The sequence below is a fragment of the Camelina sativa genome, chromosome 5, assembly GCF_030686135.1.
Source record: "Camelina sativa cultivar CO46 ecotype springtype chromosome 5, ASM3068613v1".
Lineage (NCBI taxonomy): Eukaryota > Viridiplantae > Streptophyta > Magnoliopsida > Brassicales > Brassicaceae > Camelina > Camelina sativa.
In genome coordinates, this window is record NC_141884.1 from 28,131,565 (window position 1) to 28,146,155 (window position 14,591).

The following is a 14,591-nucleotide window of genomic DNA, read 5'->3' on the forward strand; positions in this document are numbered from 1 at the left end:
AACAGCTATGTTAGTGTTTCTGGGGTTAAAATGTGTCTTAATCCAATGCAAATGACTAATTATAAGAGTTTGAGATTGATGTGGAGAGTTTAAAAGCCACTTATACCCATTTTGTCCCAAAAAGGCTAAAACCAAGAAAACATTGCTTAGAAGCACTAAACAGCTTTGTTAGTGTTTCTGGGGTTAATATGTGTCTTAATCCAATGCAACTGACTAATTATAAGAGTTTGAGATAGATGTGGAGAGTTTAAAAGCCACTTATACACATTTTGTCCCAAAACAGGCTAAAATCAAGAAAACATTGCTTAGAAGCTGTAAACAGCTTTGTTAGTGTTTCTAGGGTTAAAATGTGTCTTAATCCAATGCAACTTACTAATTATAAGAGTTTGAGATTGATGTGGAGAGTTTAAAAGCCACTTATATCCATTTTGTCCCAAAACAGGCTAAAACCAAGAAAACATTGCTGAGAAGCACCAAACAGCTATGTTAGTATTTCTGGGGTTAAAATGTGTCTTAATCCAATGCAAATGACTAATTATAAGAGTTTGAGATTGATGTGGAGAGTTTAAAAGCCACTTATACCCATTTTGTCCCAAAAAGGCTAAAACCAAGAAAACATTGCTTAGAAGCACTAAACAGCTTTGTTAGTGTTTCTGGGGTTAATATGTGTCTTAATCCAATGCAACTGACTAATTATAAGAGTTTGAGATAGATGTGGAGAGTTTAAAACCCACTTATACACATTTTGTCCCAAAACAGGCTAAAATCAAGAAAACATTGCTTAGAAGCTGTAAACAGCTTTGTTAGTGTTTCTAGGGTTAAAATGTGTCTTAATCCAATGCAACTGACTAATTATAAGAGTTTGAGATTGATGTGGAGAGTTTAAAAGCCACTTATACCCATTTTGTCCCAAAACAGGCTAAAACAAAGAAAACATTGCTTAGCTAAACAGCTATGTTAGTGTTTCTGGGGTTAAAATGTGTCTTAGTCCAATGCAACTGACTAACTATAAGAGTTTGAGATGGATGTGGAGAGTTTAAAAGCCACTTATACACATTTTGTCCCAAAACATGCTAAAATCAAGAAAACATTGCTTAGAAGCTGTAAACAGCTTTGTTAGTGTTTCTGGGGTAAAAATGTGTCTTAATCCAATGCAACTGACTAATTATAAGAGTTTGAGATTGATGTGGAGAGTTTAAAAGCCACTTATACCCATTTTGTCCCAAAACAGGCTAAAACCAAGAAACATTGCTAAGAAGCACCAAAGAGCTATGTTAGTGTTTCTGGGGTTAAAATGTGTCTTAATCCAATGCAAATGAGTATTTTTAAGAGTTTGAGATTGATGTGGAGAGTTTTAAAGCCACTTATACCCATTTTGTCCCAAAAAGGCTAAAACCAAGAAAACATTGCTTAGAAGCACTAAACAGCTTTGTTAGTGTTTCTGGGGTTAAAATGTGTCTTAATCCAATACAATTAACTAATTATAAGAGTTTTAGATAGATGTGGAGAGTTTAAAAGCCACTTATACCCATTTTGTCCCAAAACAGGCTAAAACCATGAAAACAATGCCTAGAAGCTGTAAACAGCTTTGTTAGTGTTTCTGGGGTTAAAAAGTGTCTTAATCCAATGCAACTGACTAATTATAAGAATTTGAGATGGATGTGGAGAGTTTAAAAGCCACTTATACCCATTTTGTCCCAAAACAGGCTAAAAGCAAGAAAACATTGCTTAGAAGCACTAAACCGCTTTGTTAGTGTTTCTGTGGTTAAAATGTGCCTTAATCCAATGAAACTAACTAATTATAAGAGTTTTAGATAGATGTGGAGAGTTTAAAAGCCACTTATACCCATTTTGTCCCAAAACAGGCTAAAACCAAGAAAACATTGCTTAGAAGCTCTAAACAGCTATGTTAGTGTTTCTGGGGTTAAAATGTGCCTTAATCCAATGCAACTGACTATTTATAAGAGTTTGAGATGGATGTGGAGAGTTTAAAAGACACTTATACATATTTTGTCCCAAAACAGGCTAAAATCAAGAAAACATTGCTTAGAAGCTGTAAACAGCTTTGTTAGTGTTTCTAGGGTTAAAATGTGTCTTAATCCAATGCAACTGACTAATTATAAGAGTTTGAGATTGATGTGGAGAGTTTAAAAGCCATTTATACCCATTTTGTCCCAAAAAAAGCTAAAACCAAGAAAACATTGCTGAGAAGCACCAAACAGCTATGTTAGTGTTTCTGGGGTTAAAATATGTCTTAATCCAATGCAAATGACTAATTATAAGAGTTTTAGATTGATGTGGAGAGTTTAAAAGCCACTTATATCCATTTTGTCCCAAAACAGGCTAAAACCAAGAAAACATTGCCTAGAAGCTATAAACAGCTATGTTAGTGTTTCTGGGATTAAAATGTATCTTAATACAATGCAACTGACTATTTATAAGAGTTTGAGATGGATGTGGAGAGTTTAGAAGCCACTTATACACATTTTGTCCCAAAACAGGCTAAAATCAAGAAAACATTGCTTAGAAGCTGTAACCAGCTTTGTTAGTGTTTCTAGGGTTAAAATGTGTCTTAATACAATGCAACTGACTATTTATAAGAGTTTGAGATGGATGTGGAGAGTTTAGAAGCCACTTATACACATTTTGTCCCAAAACAGGCTAAAATCAAGAAAACATTGCTTAGAAGCTGTAACCAGCTTTGTTAGTGTTTCTAGGGTTAAAATGTGTCTTAATCCAATGCAACTTACTAATTATAAGAGTTTGAGATTGATGTGGAGAGTTTAAAAGCCACTTATACCCATTTTGTCCCAAAACAGGCTAAAACCAAGAAAACATTGCTGTGAAGCACCAAACAGCTATGTTAGTGTTTCTGGGGTTAAAATGTGTCTTAATCCAATGCAAATGACTAATTATAAGAGTTTGAGATTGATGTGGAGAGTTTAAAAGCCACTTATACCCATTTTGTCCCAAAAAGGCTAAAACCAAGAAAACATTGCTTAGAAGCACTAAACAGCTTTGTTAGTGTTTCTGGGGTTAATATGTGTCTTAATCCAATGCAACTGACTAATTATAAGAGTTTGAGATAGATGTGGAGAGTTTAAAAGCCACTTATACACATTTTGTCCCAAAACAGGCTAAAATCAAGAAAACATTGCTTAGAAGCTGTAAACAGCTTTGTTAGTGTTTCTAGGGTTAAAATGTGTCTTAATCCAATGCAACTGACTAATTATAAGAGTTTGAGATTGATGTGGAGAGTTTAAAAGCCACTTATACCCATTTTGTCCCAAAACAGGCTAAAACCAAGAAAACATTGCTTAGAAGCTCTAAACAGCTATGTTAGTGTTTCTGGGGTTAAAATGTGTCTTAATCCAATGCAACTGACTATTTATAAGAGTTTGAGATGGATGTGGAGAGTTTAAAAGCCACTTATACACATTTTGTCCCAAAACAGGCTAAAATCAAGAAAACATTGCTTAGAAGCTGTAAACAGCTTTGTTAGTGTTTCTAGGGTTAAAATGTGTCTTAATCCAATGCAACTTACTAATTATAAGAGTTTGAGATTGATGTGGAGAGTTTAAAAGCCACTTATACCCATTTTGTCCCAAAACAGGCTAAAACCAAGAAAACATTGCTGAGAAGCACCAAACAGCTATGTTAGTATTTCTGGGGTTAAAATGTGTCTTAATCCAATGCAAATGACTAATTATAAGAGTTTGAGATTGATGTGGAGAGTTTAAAAGCCACTTATACCCATTTTGTCCCAAAAAGGCTAAAACCAAGAAAACATTGCTTAGAAGCACTAAACAGCTTTGTTAGTGTTTCTGGGGTTAATATGTGTCTTAATCCAATGCAACTGACTAATTATAAGAGTTTGAGATAGATGTGGAGAGTTTAAAAGCCACTTATACACATTTTGTCCCAAAACAGGCTAAAATCAAGAAAACATTGCTTAGAAGCTGTAAACAGCTTTGTTAGTGTTTCTAGGGTTAAAATGTGTCTTAATCCAATGCAACTGACTAATTATAAGAGTTTGAGATTGATGTGGAGAGTTTAAAAGCCACTTATACCCATTTTGTCCCAAAACAGGCTAAAACAAAGAAAACATTGCTTAGCTAAACAGCTATGTTAGTGTTTCTGGGGTTAAAATGTGTCTTAGTCCAATGCAACTGACTAACTATAAGAGTTTGAGATGGATGTGGAGAGTTTAAAAGCCACTTATACACATTTTGTCCCAAAACATGCTAAAATCAAGAAAACATTGCTTAGAAGCTGTAAACAGCTTTGTTAGTGTTTCTGGGGTAAAAATGTGTCTTAATCCAATGCAACTGACTAATTATAAGAGTTTGAGATTGATGTGGAGAGTTTAAAAGCCACTTATACCCATTTTGTCCCAAAACAGGCTAAAACCAAGAAACATTGCTAAGAAGCACCAAAGAGCTATGTTAGTGTTTCTGGGGTTAAAATGTGTCTTAATCCAATGCAAATGAGTATTTTTAAGAGTTTGAGATTGATGTGGAGAGTTTTAAAGCCACTTATACCCATTTTGTCCCAAAAAGGCTAAAACCAAGAAAACATTGCTTAGAAGCACTAAACAGCTTTGTTAGTGTTTCTGGGGTTAAAATGTGTCTTAATCCAATACAATTAACTAATTATAAGAGTTTTAGATAGATGTGGAGAGTTTAAAAGCCACTTATACCCATTTTGTCCCAAAACAGGCTAAAACCATGAAAACAATGCCTAGAAGCTGTAAACAGCTTTGTTAGTGTTTCTGGGGTTAAAAAGTGTCTTAATCCAATGCAACTGACTAATTATAAGAGTTTGAGATGGATGTGGAGAGTTTAAAAGCCACTTATACCCATTTTGTCCCAAAACAGGCTAAAAGCAAGAAAACATTGCTTAGAAGCACTAAACCGCTTTGTTAGTGTTTCTGTGGTTAAAATGTGTCTTAATCCAATGAAACTAACTAATTATAAGAGTTTTAGATAGATGTGGAGAGTTTAAAAGCCACTTATACCCATTTTGTCCCAAAACAGGCTAAAACCAAGAAAACATTGCTTAGAAGCTCTAAACAGCTATGTTAGTGTTTCTGGGGTTAAAATGTGCCTTAATCCAATGCAACTGACTATTTATAAGAGTTTGAGATGGATGTGGAGAGTTTAAAAGACACTTATACATATTTTGTCCCAAAACAGGCTAAAATCAAGAAAACATTGCTTAGAAGCTGTAAACAGCTTTGTTAGTGTTTCTAGGGTTAAAATGTGTCTTAATCCAATGCAACTGACTAATTATAAGAGTTTGAGATTGATGTGGAGAGTTTAAAAGCCATTTATACCCATTTTGTCCCAAAAAAAGCTAAAACCAAGAAAACATTGCTGAGAAGCACCAAACAGCTATGTTAGTGTTTCTGGGGTTAAAATATGTCTTAATCCAATGCAAATGACTAATTATAAGAGTTTTAGATTGATGTGGAGAGTTTAAAAGCCACTTATATCCATTTTGTCCCAAAACAGGCTAAAACCAAGAAAACATTGCCTAGAAGCTTTAAACAGCTATGTTAGTGTTTCTGGGATTAAAATGTATCTTAATACAATGCAACTGACTATTTATAAGAGTTTGAGATGGATGTGGAGAGTTTAGAAGCCACTTATACACATTTTGTCCCAAAACAGGCTAAAATCAAGAAAACATTGCTTAGAAGCTGTAACCAGCTTTGTTAGTGTTTCTAGGGTTAAAATGTGTCTTAATACAATGCAACTGACTATTTATAAGAGTTTGAGATGGATGTGGAGAGTTTAGAAGCCACTTATACACATTTTGTCCCAAAACAGGCTAAAATCAAGAAAACATTGCTTAGAAGCTGTAACCAGCTTTGTTAGTGTTTCTAGGGTTAAAATGTGTCTTAATCCAATGCAACTTACTAATTATAAGAGTTTGAGATTGATGTGGAGAGTTTAAAAGCCACTTATACCCATTTTGTCCCAAAACAGGCTAAAACCAAGAAAACATTGCTGTGAAGCACCAAACAGCTATGTTAGTGTTTCTGGGGTTAAAATGTGTCTTAATCCAATGCAAATGACTAATTATAAGAGTTTGAGATTGATGTGGAGAGTTTAAAAGCCACTTATACCCATTTTGTCCCAAAAAGGCTAAAACCAAGAAAACATTGCTTAGAAGCACTAAACAGCTTTGTTAGTGTTTCTGGGGTTAATATGTGTCTTAATCCAATGCAACTGACTAATTATAAGAGTTTGAGATAGATGTGGAGAGTTTAAAAGCCACTTATACACATTTTGTCCCAAAACAGGCTAAAATCAAGAAAACATTGCTTAGAAGCTGTAAACAGCTTTGTTAGTGTTTCTAGGGTTAAAATGTGTCTTAATCCAATGCAACTGACTAATTATAAGAGTTTGAGATTGATGTGGAGAGTTTAAAAGCCACTTATACCCATTTTGTCCCAAAACAGGCTAAAACCAAGAAAACATTGCTTAGAAGCTCTAAACAGCTATGTTAGTGTTTCTGGGGTTAAAATGTGTCTTAATCCAATGCAACTGACTATTTATAAGAGTTTGAGATGGATGTGGAGAGTTTAAAAGCCACTTATACACATTTTGTCCCAAAACAGGCTAAAATCAAGAAAACATTGCTTAGAAGCTGTAACCAGCTTTGTTAGTGTTTCTAGGGTTAAAATGTGTCTTAATCCAATGCAACTTACTAATTATAAGAGTTTGAGATTGATGTGGAGAGTTTAAAAGCCACTTATACCCATTTTGTCCCAAAACAGGCTAAAACCAAGAAAACATTGCTGAGAAGCACCAAACAGCTATGTTAGTGTTTCTGTGGTTAAAATGTGTCTTAATCCAATGCAAATGACTATTTATAAGAGTTTGAGATGGATGTGGAGAGTTTAAAAGCCACTTATACACATTTTGTCCCAAAACAGGCTAAAATCAAGAAAACATTGCTTAGAAGCTGTAAACAGCTTTGTTAGTGTTTCTAGGGTTAAAATGTGTCTTAATCCAATGCAACTGACTAATTATAAGAGTTTGAGATTGATGTGGAGAGTTTAAAAGCCACTTATACCCATTTTGTCCCAAAACAGGCTAAAACCAAGAAAACATTTCTTAGAAGCTCTAAACAGCTATGTTAGTGTTTCTGGGGTTAAAATGTGTCTTAATCCAATGCAACTGACTATTTATAAGAGTTTGAGATGGATGTGGAGAGTTTAAAAGCCACTTATACACATTTTGTCCCAAAACAGGCTAAAATCAAGAAAACATTGCTTAGAAGCTGTAAACAGCTTTGTTAGTGTTTCTAGGGTTAAAATGTGTCTTAATCCAATGCAACTTACTAATTATAAGAGTTTGAGATTGATGTGGAGAGTTTAAAAGCCACTTATACCCATTTTGTCCCAAAACAGGCTAAAACCAAGAAAACATTGCTGAGAAGCACCAAACAGCTATGTTAGTGTTTCTGGGGTTAAAATGTGTCTTAATCCAATGCAAATGACTAATTATAAGAGTTTGAGATTGATGTGGAGAGTTTAAAAGCCACTTATACCCATTTTGTCCCAAAAAGGCTAAAACCAAGAAAACATTGCTTAGAAGCACTAAACAGCTTTGTTAGTGTTTCTGGGGTTAATATGTGTCTTAATCCAATGCAACTGACTAATTATAAGAGTTTGAGATAGATGTGGAGAGTTTAAAAGCCACTTATACACATTTTGTCCCAAAACAGGCTAAAATCAAGAAAACATTGCTTAGAAGCTGTAAACAGCTTTGTTAGTGTTTCTAGGGTTAAAATGTGTCTTAATCCAATGCAACTGACTAATTATAAGAGTTTGAGATTGATGTGGAGAGTTTAAAAGCCACTTATACCCATTTTGTCCCAAAACAGGCTAAAACAAAGAAAACATTGCTTAGAAGCTCTAAACAGCTATGTTAGTGTTTCTGGGGTTAAAATGTGTCTTAGTCCAATGCAACTGACTAACTATAAGAGTTTGAGATGGATGTGGAGAGTTTAAAAGCCACTTATACACATTTTGTCCCAAAACATGCCAAAATCAAGAAAACATTGCTTAGAAGCTGTAAACAGCTTTGTTAGTGTTTCTGGGGTAAAAATGTGTCTTAATCCAATGCAACTGACTAATTATAAGAGTTTGAGATTGATGTGGAGAGTTTAAAAGCCACTTATACCCATTTTGTCCCAAAACAGGCTAAAACCAAGAAACATTGCTGAGAAGCACCAAAGAGCTATGTTAGTGTTTCTGGGGTTAAAATGTGTCTTAATCCAATGCAAATGACTATTTTTAAGAGTTTGAGATTGATGTGGAGAGTTTTAAAGCCACTTATACCCATTTTGTCCCAAAAAGGCTAAAACCAAGAAAACATTGCTTAGAAGCACTAAACAGCTTTGTTAGTGATTCTGGGGTTAAAATGTGTCTTAATCCAAAGCAACTGACTAATTATATGAGTTTGAGATGGATGTGGAGAGTTTAAAAGCCACTTGTACTCATTTTGTCCCAAAACAGGTTAAAATTAAGAAAACATTGCTTAGAAGCACTAAACAGCTTTGTTAGTGTTTTTGTGGTTAAAATGTGTCTTAATCCAATGCAACTGACTAATTATAAGAGTTTGAGATGGATGTGGAGAGTTTAAAAGCCACTTATACCCATTTTGTCCCAAAACAGGCTAAAAGCAAGAAAACATTGCTTAGAAGCACTAAACAGCTTTGTTAGTGTTTCTGTGGTTAAAATGTGTCTTAATCCAATGAAACTAACTAATTATAAGAGTTTTAGATAGATGTGGAGAGTTTAAAAGCCACTTATACCCATTTTGTCCCAAAACAGGCTAAAACCAAGAAAACATTGCTTAGAAGCTCTAAACAGCTATGTTAGTGTTTCTGGGGTTAAAATGTGTCTTAATCCAATGCAACTGACTATTTATAAGAGTTTGAGATGGATGTGGAGAGTTTAAAAGACACTTATACATATTTTGTCCCAAAACAGGCTAAAATCAAGAAAACATTGCTTAGAAGCTGTAAACAGCTTTGTTAGTGTTTCTAGGGTTAAAAAGTGTCTTAATCCAATGCAACTGACTAATTATAAGAGTTTGAGATTGATGTGGAGAGTTTAAAAGCCACTTATACCCATTTTGTCCCAAAACAGGCTAAAACCAAGAAAACATTGCTTAGAAGCTCTAAACAGCTATGTTAGTGTTTCTGGGGTTAAAATGTGTCTTAATCCAATGCAACTGACTATTTATAAGAGTTTGAGATGGATGTGGAGAGTTTAGAAGCCACTTATACACATTTTGTCCCAAAACAGGCTAAAATCAAGAAAACATTGCTTAGAAGCTGTAACCAGCTTTGTTAGTGTTTCTAGGGTTAAAATGTGTCTTAATCCAATGCAACTTACTAATTATAAGAGTTTGAGATTGATGTGGAGAGTTTAAAAGCCACTTATACCCATTTTGTCCCAAAACAGGCTAAAACCAAGAAAACATTGCTGAGAAGCACCAAACAGCTATGTTAGTGTTTCTGGGGTTAAAATGTGTCTTAATCCAATGCAAATGACTAATTATAAGAGTTTGAGATTGATGTGGAGAGTTTAAAAGCCACTTATACCCATTTTGTCCCAAAAAGGCTAAAACCAAGAAAACATTGCTTAGAAGCACTAAACAGCTTTGTTAGTGTTTCTGGGGTTAATATGTGTCTGAATCCAATGCAACTGACTAATTATAAGAGTTTGAGATAGATGTGGAGAGTTTAAAAGCCACTTATACACATTTTGCCCCAAAACAGGCTAAAATCAAGAAAACATTGCTTAGAAGCTGTAAACAGCTTTGTTAGTGTTTCTAGGGTTAAAATGTGTCTTAATCCAATGCAACTGACTAATTATAAGAGTTTGAGATTGATGTGGAGAGTTTAAAAGCCACTTATACCCATTTTGTCCCAAAACAGGCTAAAACCAAGAAAACATTGCTTAGAAGCTCTAAACAGCTATGTTAGTGTTTCTGGGGTTAAAATGTGTCTTAATCCAATGCAACTGACTATTTATAAGAGTTTGAGATGGATGTGGAGAGTTTAGAAGCCACTTATACACATTTTGTCCCAAAACAGGCTAAAATCAAGAAAACATTGCTTAGAAGCTGTAACCAGCTTTGTTAGTGTTTCTAGGGTTAAAATGTGTCTTAATCCAATGCAACTTACTAATTATAAGAGTTTGAGATTGATGTGGAGAGTTTAAAAGCCACTTATACCCATTTTGTCCCAAAACAGGCTAAAACCAAGAAAACATTGCTGAGAAGCACCAAACAGCTATGTTAGTGTTTCTGGGGTTAAAATGTGTCTTAATCCAATGCAAATGACTAATTATAAGAGTTTGAGATTGATGTGGAGAGTTTAAAAGCCACTTATACCCATTTTGTCCCAAAAAGGCTAAAACCAAGAAAACATTGCTTAGAAGCACTAAACAGCTTTGTTAGTGTTTCTGGGGTTAATATGTGTCTTAATCCAATGCAACTGACTAATTATAAGAGTTTGAGATAGATGTGGAGAGTTTAAAAGCCACTTATACACATTTTGTCCCAAAACAGGCTAAAATCAAGAAAACATTGCTTAGAAGCTGTAAACAGCTTTGTTAGTGTTTCTAGGGTTAAAATGTGTCTTAATCCAATGCAACTGACTAATTATAAGAGTTTGAGATTGATGTGGAGAGTTTAAAAGCCACTTATACCCATTTTGTCCCAAAACAGGCTAAAACAAAGAAAACATTGCTTAGAAGCTCTAAACAGCTATGTTAGTGTTTCTGGGGTTAAAATGTGTCTTAGTCCAATGCAACTGACTAACTATAAGAGTTTGAGATGGATGTGGAGAGTTTAAAAGCCACTTATACACATTTTGTCCCAAAACATGCTAAAATCAAGAAAACATTGCTTAGAAGCTGTAAACAGCTTTGTTAGTGTTTCTGGGGTAAAAATGTGTCTTAATCCAATGCAACTGACTAATTATAAGAGTTTGAGATTGATGTGGAGAGTTTAAAAGCCACTTATACCCATTTTGTCCCAAAACAGGCTAAAACCAAGAAACATTGCTGAGAAGCACCAAAGAGCTATGTTAGTGTTTCTGGGGTTAAAATGTGTCTTAATCCAATGCAAATGACTATTTTTAAGAGTTTGAGATTGATGTGGAGAGTTTTAAAGCCACTTATACCCATTTTGTCCCAAAAAGGCTAAAACCAAGAAAACATTGCTTAGAAGCACTAAACAGCTTTGTTAGTGATTCTGGGGTTAAAATGTGTCTTAATCCAAAGCAACTGACTAATTATATGAGTTTGAGATGGATGTGGAGAGTTTAAAAGCCACTTGTACTCATTTTGTCCCAAAACAGGTTAAAATTAAGAAAACATTGCTTAGAAGCACTAAACAGCTTTGTTAGTGTTTTTGTGGTTAAAATGTGTCTTAATCCAATGCAACTGACTAATTATAAGAGTTTGAGATGGATGTGGAGAGTTTAAAAGCCACTTATACCCATTTTGTCCCAAAACAGGCTAAAAGCAAGAAAACATTGCTTAGAAGCACTAAACAGCTTTGTTAGTGTTTCTGTGGTTAAAATGTGTCTTAATCCAATGAAACTAACTAATTATAAGAGTTTTAGATAGATGTGGAGAGTTTAAAAGCCACTTATACCCATTTTGTCCCAAAACAGGCTAAAACCAAGAAAACATTGCTTAGAAGCTCTAAACAGCTATGTTAGTGTTTCTGGGGTTAAAATGTGTCTTAATCCAATGCAACTGACTATTTATAAGAGTTTGAGATGGATGTGGAGAGTTAAAAAACACTTATACATATTTTGTCCCAAAACAGGCTAAAATCAAGAAAACATTGCTTAGAAGCTGTAAACAGCTTTGTTAGTGTTTCTAGGGTTAAAAAGTGTCTTAATCCAATGCAACTGACTAATTATAAGAGTTTGAGATTGATGTGGAGAGTTTAAAAGCCACTTATACCCATTTTGTCCCAAAACAGGCTAAAACCAAGAAAACATTGCTTAGAAGCTCTAAACAGCTATGTTAGTGTTTCTGGGGTTAAAATGTGTCTTAATCCAATGCAACTGACTATTTATAAGAGTTTGAGATGGATGTGGAGAGTTTAGAAGCCACTTATACACATTTTGTCCCAAAACAGGCTAAAATCAAGAAAACATTGCTTAGAAGCTGTAACCAGCTTTGTTAGTGTTTCTAGGGTTAAAATGTGTCTTAATCCAATGCAACTTACTAATTATAAGAGTTTGAGATTGATGTGGAGAGTTTAAAAGCCACTTATACCCATTTTGTCCCAAAACAGGCTAAAACCAAGAAAACATTGCTGAGAAGCACCAAACAGCTATGTTAGTGTTTCTGGGGTTAAAATGTGTCTTAATCCAATGCAAATGACTAATTATAAGAGTTTGAGATTGATGTGGAGAGTTTAAAAGCCACTTATACCCATTTTGTCCCAAAAAGGCTAAAACCAAGAAAACATTGCTTAGAAGCACTAAACAGCTTTGTTAGTGTTTCTGGGGTTAATATGTGTCTGAATCCAATGCAACTGACTAATTATAAGAGTTTGAGATAGATGTGGAGAGTTTAAAAGCCACTTATACACATTTTGTCCCAAAACAGGCTAAAATCAAGAAAACATTGCTTAGAAGCTGTAACCAGCTTTGTTAGTGTTTCTAGGGTTAAAATGTGTCTTAATCCAATGCAACTTACTAATTATAAGAGTTTGAGATTGATGTGGAGAGTTTAAAAGCCACTTATACCCATTTTGTCCCAAAACAAGCTAAAACCAAGAAAACATTGCTGAGAAGCACCAAACAGCTATGTTAGTGTTTCTGGGGTTAAAATGTGTCTTAATCCAATGCAAATGACTATTTATAAGAGTTTGAGATGGATGTGGAGAGTTTAAAAGCCACTTATACACATTTTGTCCCAAAACAGGCTAAAATCAAGAAAACATTGCTTAGAAGCTGTAAACAGCTTTGTTAGTGTTTCTAGGGTTAAAATGTGTCTTAATCCAATGCAACTGACTAATTATAAGAGTTTGAGATTGATGTGGAGAGTTTAAAAGCCACTTATACCCATTTTGTCCCAAAACAGGCTAAAACCAAGAAAACATTTCTTAGAAGCTCTAAACAGCTATGTTAGTGTTTCTGGGGTTAAAATGTGTCTTAATCCAATGCAACTGACTATTTATAAGAGTTTGAGATGGATGTGGAGAGTTTAAAAGCCACTTATACACATTTTGTCCCAAAACAGGCTAAAATCAAGAAAACATTGCTTAGAAGCTGTAAACAGCTTTGTTAGTGTTTCTAGGGTTAAAATGTGTCTTAATCCAATGCAACTTACTAATTATAAGAGTTTGAGATTGATGTGGAGAGTTTAAAAGCCACTTATACCCATTTTGTCCCAAAACAGGCTAAAACCAAGAAAACATTGCTGAGAAGCACCAAACAGCTATGTTAGTGTTTCTGGGGTTAAAATGTGTCTTAATCCAATGCAAATGACTAATTATAAGAGTTTGAGATTGATGTGGAGAGTTTAAAAGCCACTTATACCCATTTTGTCCCAAAAAGGCTAAAACCAAGAAAACATTGCTTAGAAGCACTAAACAGCTTTGTTAGTGTTTCTGGGGTTAATATGTGTCTTAATCCAATGCAACTGACTAATTATAAGAGTTTGAGATAGATGTGGAGAGTTTAAAAGCCACTTATACACATTTTGTCCCAAAACAGGCTAAAATCAAGAAAACATTGCTTAGAAGCTGTAAACAGCTTTGTTAGTGTTTCTAGGGTTAAAATGTGTCTTAATCCAATGCAACTGACTAATTATAAGAGTTTGAGATTGATGTGGAGAGTTTAAAAGCCACTTATACCCATTTTGTCCCAAAACAGGCTAAAACAAAGAAAACATTGCTTAGAAGCTCTAAACAGCTATGTTAGTGTTTCTGGGGTTAAAATGTGTCTTAGTCCAATGCAACTGACTAACTATAAGAGTTTGAGATGGATGTGGAGAGTTTAAAAGCCACTTATACACATTTTGTCCCAAAACATGCTAAAATCAAGAAAACATTGCTTAGAAGCTGTAAACAGCTTTGTTAGTGTTTCTGGGGTAAAAATGTGTCTTAATCCAATGCAACTGACTAATTATAAGAGTTTGAGATTGATGTGGAGAGTTTAAAAGCCACTTATACCCATTTTGTCCCAAAACAGGCTAAAACCAAGAAACATTGCTGAGAAGCACCAAAGAGCTATGTTAGTGTTTCTGGGGTTAAAATGTGTCTTAATCCAATGCAAATGACTATTTTTAAGAGTTTGAGATTGATGTGGAGAGTTTTAAAGCCACTTATACCCATTTTGTCCCAAAAAGGATAAAACCAAGAAAACATTGCTTAGAAGCACTAAACAGCTTTGTTAGTGATTCTGGGGTTAAAATGTGTCTTAATCCAAAGCAACTGACTAATTATATGAGTTTGAGATGGATGTGGAGAGTTTAAAAGCCACTTGTACTCATTTTGTCCCAAAACAGGTTAAAATTAAGAAAACATTGCTTAGAA